Genomic DNA, 7,953 nt, shown 5'->3' on the forward strand with positions numbered 1-7,953 from the left:
GTTGTGAGGGAAGTCACAGGGTGCCTTAATATGTGGAGTCAGAAATAGCTTCATTGATGAACTGTTGTTTAAGCTAAGACCCAGAAAATCAATTGGTATTAACCTATGAAAACTATGGGAGTGTGTGTGTGTCTTGGAAGGGTTCAGTGGAAAGCCCACAGTTTGGTCCATTTGAAGAGTTAGAATAGGAGCATGTGCCAGTATTTGTACGTAGCTCTCAGCTCCATTCCTGACCTGTGTTCTCTGAATTGCGGGGGCTGGAAACCAGCAAACCACATTTTTGCAGATTCCTTTGTCAGCACATTTCTTGTTAATTTCTGCCACTAGGCAGCACTGGCAGGACATTTTGAGTAGGAGAAATGAAGATGCCATTTTTTTTCCGCTTTTGGTGGAGGCTCTGGTCACAGCAAGAAAAGTGGTTGAAGACTCTGGGCTCGAGTAGTGAGTAGAGGTTTTCAGCGGCATCTGTAGAAAGGAAAGTGCCTGTTTAGTTCCAACAGTGGTAGGACCAGGTTTGTGTCTCCAGAAGAGACAAATAGAATAGAAATAGAAGTGAAGGTTAGTGGGCTCTGGCCAAGGGGGAATAGAAGCTTCCCGATCTTCAGGTAACATCTCACTCATTGACATAGTCCTCGGTTTCTGGCTTTCTGGCTGCATACTGACTACCACAGGATAGGAGAATGGCATAAGAGACTAGAGAGGTAGAAAGGGTTCAGGTAAAGGAGGCTCTTAGTCATATTAAATATTTTGGATTTCATCCTAACAGTAATGAGAAGCCATTGACAATTCTCAATAGAGAAGTGACATGATCAACTTTCCATTCTTAAAAAGTGCAACCTGAATATCATTGAGAGAATGGATTGGTAAGAATAAGAGTAAATTCAAGAATCAGTTAAGTATATATAGGAATTCAAGCAAGAAGTGATGGTAGTTAGAACCAAAGTGATGAAAATAGAGAAGTTAACAGAGTTGAAAAGGAATTGGTAAGACTTGGAAATTGACTAGCTTTGAGGGTAAGAGGAACAAAGTCAGGAATAATTCTAAGGTTCTGACATGAGCACTGAATACAGGGTGATGCCATCCACTGAGATAAGACAATTTTAGGGGAAAATATTATAACTTTGAGTTTGAGGTACATATGAGACACCCAAACAGATATGCTGTGTACTCAGATATCCAGCTGCAGAACTGATAACGTTGGTCTATGCTGGAGAGATAGGTTTAGAAGTGATCAGCAAATTGGCTGTGTTTCAAGCCATGTAAGTATATGAGTTCACTTAGGACATGAGTGTAGTATGAGGTGGTAAGGTCTAATCCAGAGAAATGGGAATATTTAAATGACATGTTAAAGAAAAGGCAGGTCTAGCAAAAGAGACTGAGGAGTTGTCAGAGAGGAAAAAGGGAAACTACAAATGTGATGTCACAGAAACCGAGGGACAAGAATGTTTTAGAAAGGGGGAATGATCAGTTAGGTTGAATGTCATGATTAAAATGAGGACATTGGTAATCTCATGAAGAGCAAGTAACAGAAACCAACTGTAGCTGATATAAGCAGAATTTATCATATTAATAACATATAATAGAATTTATTAAAAGGATATTGGGTTATTAAATCTCTGGGCAGTCATTAAATCTCTGGGAGGTTTGGTAAAGTAGATTGGAGACTAGCAGCCAGAAACAATGTCCAAAGTCACTCAGCAGCGGTGATCAAGAGAGGATGCTGTTGCTGCATTCACTGAACACTAGATGCCACATTTGGCACCAAGGAGAAGGCTTGAACTGTACCTTAGACATGTAGAGGAGGGAAAAGTTTTCCTTGACCCTCTTAGAGTCCCTGGCTGGGTCTGAAAATTAAACTGATAAAAACAGATTAACAGGAGAATAGCAGACAATAAATTTTTGTAAAAACATACAATGTAAGTTTTATGTGACACAGGAGCCATCATAGGAGATAAAGACCCAAAGAAACAGTTAAACCTGAGTATTTTTGTCCCAGTTTTGATGAACAGTCGATGGTCATGGAGAAATATGAAAGGGCAAAGAGTGCAAAGTAAGTGTAGTACACTGGGGAGACTGAGCAAGGCGTGCTTGGTTCTTCTCCATGTCCCCTTGTCTTTGGAGATAAGGATGCTTCTCTCCTCCAAGTGTAGGGAGGGCATCTCTCACAAGAGAGCCCAAGACCTGCTTCAGGGAAGAAGGGGAGGGGGAACGTCAGAGTGACCTTCTTGTTTCCACCATTTTCTCAAACTCCTTCAGCTTAAAATATTTAACATGCGAAGGTGCCATATTTGGGGGTAGTGTGTTCTGAACCCCATCAGACACCACCTCCCTCACCGCTGTCACTGTCACCTCAGAAACTGAGTCTTCTTGCAACCATCACCACACCAAAGAGAGTTTCTTGAGTATCACATGATTCGTAGGCCAGTGCATCTGATGTACCTCGTGGTAGAAACAGAAACTAGACTGAAATTAATGGAGGAATGAGTGGAAGAGCCTTCTCTCTATAGTTCTATAAGAACTAGTATAGACAAAATTTTCAAGGCATTTGGTTGTGAAAGAAATGTGAGGGAGCAGTAGTTGGAGTACAATATGGGGTCCTCACAGAGTTTTTCAAGATTAGAAGTATCTAGGAGACGAAAGAAGATGATGATGTTAGGAAGTTGGAAGATAATCTACAATCTAAAGTTACTTGACTAAGAAGACAAGAATGCCTAGGATCACACTATGGTCTAAAGTTATCCTGGGGATACTAATAGAGAAAATGAAAAAGAGGAAAAATGTTGAGGTTTAAACACTAGAAACAAGGAAGTGGGATTATCACTATTTACAGTTAATATAAGTGTACACTTGAAAATCCTAAGACAATTGACTAAAAACCTGTTACAATCAGAGAATTCAGTAAGGTGACTGACTACAAAATTAATATACGGAAATTAGTAGACTTCATATATTGAAACAAGTTAGGAGATCTAATAAAAGACAGGATCCACTTACAATAACAATAAAAAATGATAAACTACCTAGAAATGATCTTAGCAAGAAATCTGTAAAATTTGTATAAAGTAAACTTTAAAACAGAAATCACAAAAGCAGTAGAGGAAACCACAAGAATTTTTTTCCCATATACCTGGAGTAGGGAAGGTCTCTCTAAGTGTATCACAAAAGCCAAAAGCCATAAACGTAACACTTTAATAAATATGACTATAAAAAATTTTGTGCATGGCCAAAAAAAATTGCAGCTCATATTACAAAAGCCGTCTTTACATATAAATAACTCTACAAATCAATTTTTAAAAAACACAACAACATGGGAAAATAGAAAACGGATATGCAAAGAAAATTCATAGAAAAGAAATTACAAATATTTGATAGAGATGTTCAATCTTTCTTATAAAAAACAAAATGCTAATTAAAGTTATAGTATGACATCAGCAAAAAACTTTGTGATGGCCTTCTGTTAGGTGTCATCACTCTCATACATTTTTGGTGGAACTGTAGTTGGGTTTGCCACCTATGGAGGATAATTTGGCAATATCTATCAAAATTACAACTGTGTTTACTCTTCAACCCTGCAATCCCACTAATGGGAACTCAACCTATAGATATATTTTCACATATGTGAAATAATTTATAAAATTATTTGTCGCAATGTTGTTTATAATAATAAGACTTTGATGACAAATTAAATGTCCATCAATGAGGTCAGGTTAAATAATTTGTGGGGCATTCATAATTAATACTATGTAGTTAAAAAAGAACGAACTAATACTTTATGAATTAATGTTGTCTCCAAAAAAGCAAAATATGTAACAGTGTGTAAAGTGTATTTTTTTAAAGACTTAAGCAAGAATATGTATGTGTACCTTGACTCATGCGTGCATAGGATATCTCTGGCAGCACACTTGCCCCAAGGAGAGGACAGGTGACGGGGACTAGGAATGGAAGAGACTTTTCACCATATTCTCTTCTGTAATTTTTGAACTTTCAACCATTCATATATATATTGCCTACTCAAAACAATTAAAACTTGAGAAGAGAAAGCCTGTGAATTTCCTGGAAATATAGAGGGGAATGTTGGGGCTGTCCTGTGGCCAAGTCATTAAGTTCGTGCGCTCCGCTTCAATGGCCCAGGGTTTTGCCCTTTCGGATCCTGGGAGCAGACATGGCACCGCTCATCAGGCCATGCTGAGACTGCATCCCACGTAGCCCAGCCAGAGGCACTCACAACTAGTATATACAACTATGTACTGGGGGGTTTTGGGGAGAAGAAGAATAAAAAAGAAGATTGGCAACAATCGTTAGCTCAGGTGCCAATCTAAAAAAAAAAAAAAAGAAGGAATGTAATTGCCAGAATATGTGGAGACATTGGCCTTGAATAAGAAGAGGAAATGTTTCCTCCATTTTTCTGGGTCAGAAAGAAGAGGAGATGTAGCATCAGTTTGGTGGCAGGAGATTGAAGGGTTAAAGACGTTTTCTTTTTGAAGCTTTTTTTTTTTTCCTGAGGAAGATTAGCCCTGAGCTAACATCTGCTGCCAATCCTCCTCATTTTTGCTGAGGAAGATTAGCCCTGAGCTAACATCCACACTGATCTTCCTCTACTTTATATGTGGGACGCCTGCCACAGCATGGCTTGATAAGCCATGTGTGGCTCTGCACCCAGGATCCAAATTGATGAACCCCAGGCTGCCAAAGTGGAACATGTGAACTTAACCGCTGCTCCACTGGGCCAGCCCCTGAAGCTTTTTTTAAAATTTTTATTTTTTTAAAGGAGAATGCAAAGTCCTGGGAGTATAAGAGGTACAGAAGAGGATGGAATCTGAGAAGTAGAAGTTGGAAATAATTATTATGGAGTATAAAAGAGTGAGCTGACCATAGGAATGTGGTCAAATTGCAGGGCAGTGTTGAGGACCCAGGAGAGGTCGGTCATTAGAGAGCTGAACTAGTTCCTATCCGCTTGTGTCTGATTGTCTCCACCTCCCAGCTCATCGGAGTGAGAGATTAATGGGAGTGAAATGTATAACTTTCCCTTCTGTTTTCTTGCTAATAGTGAGAGTGAGGAAGAGACGATCTCTGTGAGTTGAAAGACACCCTAAAGACGGGTGATTAGGCTGCCTGGAAGTGCCACCTGGTAAGGAAAAGTGCCATCTCACTGTTTGCCGTCATCTGTCACACGGAGGCAAGAACAAATTTACAAGGATTTGCTTACACAGAAGCAACACAAATTCGATTTGATTTTCTTAAGTTCTCAGAAATGTTGTGAGATTCTGACTAGTTTAAGCTCCATCTATAAAAACTATAAACAAGTTGTCAGCTTAGTGTAAACTCTTTTTTTACTTATTTATTACTCATGTTAAATCCAGTATAATATGAATTGTTTTGAGAAGTTTTGAAAAGGAACTTAAAAAAGAATAGACTAAATTGAATTTTTAAAATATTCTACCATTTCAGCCAAAATTTAAAGTAGAATTATATCATGAATCATGCTGATTTATAATTATTAAAATGTTAAGAGTAGAAAGACTGTATCTGCTGTTTTTCACATATTAACTGTTAAGAAATTGAAGGACATAAAAGTAACAACACAGTGTCGTTTTTAAGCCTTTCACTCCAAATATTATACTCTGAAAGATTCTGCTCATTAGAATTGCTCTTACAAATCTTAATTTTTAAGATTTAAAATAAATGCAATTTCTCAGGAATTTAATCTTCAGACGTAGCTAAGACCCTTCTATCATTTAAAACTCTTAAAATTATATGTGAGAAGACAACGACAGTTTTTGTTATAACTTGGAATCCTATTGAAAACGAAGGTAATATTCATTCCCTGTAAGTCTGTTCTTGCAAATCCTACTTAGGAAATGCTTTAAAAATTCCTTACTTTCATTCTTTTCCCTATGGAGACAGTTCCTTTTCAATGACACCAAGCAAGACCTCCTATTGTGATCTTTAAATAGCAACAATAAAAAGACTTTTTCTTTGGAGTTGTCATTGGAAAAGGTATGTTTTTTGTGCTTGCTCAGAGTAGTGACTGGATTGATAGGCCTTTTGTAATTAAGTCTTAGTCCTCTTAAAATAGATACTTTTCAGTGATAAGCCAATAGTTCTGAAAGTATTTGTATGCGGGAACATAAATTGTGCCTTTTTGCTTTACCTATAAGTTCAGTGGAATATTCCCATTGCATTGACTAGGACCCACGCTTGTGAAGAATTACAGAAACACAAAACACTTTGCATTAAAGTGATATAATCATTTCAACAATAAACAAATAATAGCAAAATATGTTTAAAATATGTACTGTTTCCTATTCCCATGTCACTACAAAGAAAATACTATTTATAAAATTGAAAACAGAAGCTTGAAATGTGTATTGTATCTTTTAAAAAAAATTGTTTCTTAATATAATAGGGCCAATGTACTTTTTGAATCAGAGACTTCTTAGATCTAAAAGGGTTCAACCTTCTTACGTTTTATACACAAGGAAACCAAGGTTCAAACCCTTTAAGTAACCAGCTCAAATTTACACAATTGAATGCTTTCAGCTGCACATTACAGATGATCTCAAGAATAGTAGCTTAAACAAAGAGGGATTTACTTCCTCACATGAGGGGAAGGCTGGAAGTAGCCAATTGTGGGTGTTAGTTCAGCTGATTAACAATGCCATCTAAGGCCCAGGCTCTTTCAGTCTTTATACTTATGGTCTCCAGAGATGTCTGGCCCTTCACCATGATGACCTTGATACTCATCATCACAAAAAGGCTGCAACAGCTCCAGCATCATGGCCAAGTTAAAGGCAAGAAGAGAGAACTGGAAGTCAACAACCATTTCTTCAACACTATATTAAAACTTCTCCCAGAAGCCTTCCAGGAGACCTCCCTCATGTTTCTTTGGCTAGGATCGGGTCACACTGCTACTCCAAGTATGGGTCTTTTGCAAGAATTGTCTTAGGAATGATTGCAGCATTATCTAACCAACAAATGTCAATTACTCACAGCTATTGTGATTTTAGAAAGCAGTTTTTCTTATAATTAGAAATTAGCTATATTCTACCTAAATACTCTGAGATGGAAAAAAATTCGAGGATGTTTGAATTGCCTGAAGTGAAATTATTTCAGAATAATGGAGACAAAATAAGTAAAAGTGTCCCATTCTTCACACTGTCATTATTATTATTATCATCTTGCTTGAGTGCAGGAACTTGCTTTTCTTTAATTGTTGAAATTATTGGGACACACACACCCCTCTTTTCAGAGGGATTTTAGGTCTCCTTTAAAGAGCAAATCAGGCTTGTGAAGAACCATCTCCACAGAATATTGCTCGGGGAGACATACTCTCGGCTCACAAGTTCTCACCTTATGCAGGGACCTCTGTCCCTTTTTTTTGCATCCATCTTTATGAAAGACACTCATGACAGAAATGCACATAGGGAACTGTGGGTCTCGCCTGAGCCCTGAGGAGGGTCTAGCCCCTTCTGCAGGTGCTGGCCACACAGTACCTCAAAACCACATTCAGAGTAAAGATTTATCTTCCCTTCTGCTTTTGAACGTGTGGTCCTATAACAGGTCTCTGAAGAAAACTAGAAGAGGTGGTGACCCCGTGGTCTCCCTGAAGTGACACACAAAAAATATGATTGTCCAGCTGACATTTTGCTGTGTGAAATCTGTCCGTCACTCCTCTCGGGACAGCCGCAGGGACTCTGACTCGAATGAGGCTCAGCAGGGTGATACGGCAGGGCCACAGGCATTTTGTCAGAAAACCAAGTTTGGAAGCTCAGTTTCCCCACTTACTCATTCACTACCAGCATATCATCTAAACTCTATTTCTTCTTTAAAATGGGGGTAATAATAATACTGACTTCAAAGACCTGTTTTGAGAATCAAGTGGGATGTTAATTAAGCATTTTACAAATGAGAAATCAAGTTATAAATGCATAATCTTCTTAACTCAGTAATTTC

This window comes from Equus przewalskii, chromosome 18 (assembly GCF_037783145.1).
Source record: "Equus przewalskii isolate Varuska chromosome 18, EquPr2, whole genome shotgun sequence".
In the NCBI taxonomy this organism is placed as follows: Eukaryota; Metazoa; Chordata; class Mammalia; order Perissodactyla; family Equidae; genus Equus; species Equus przewalskii.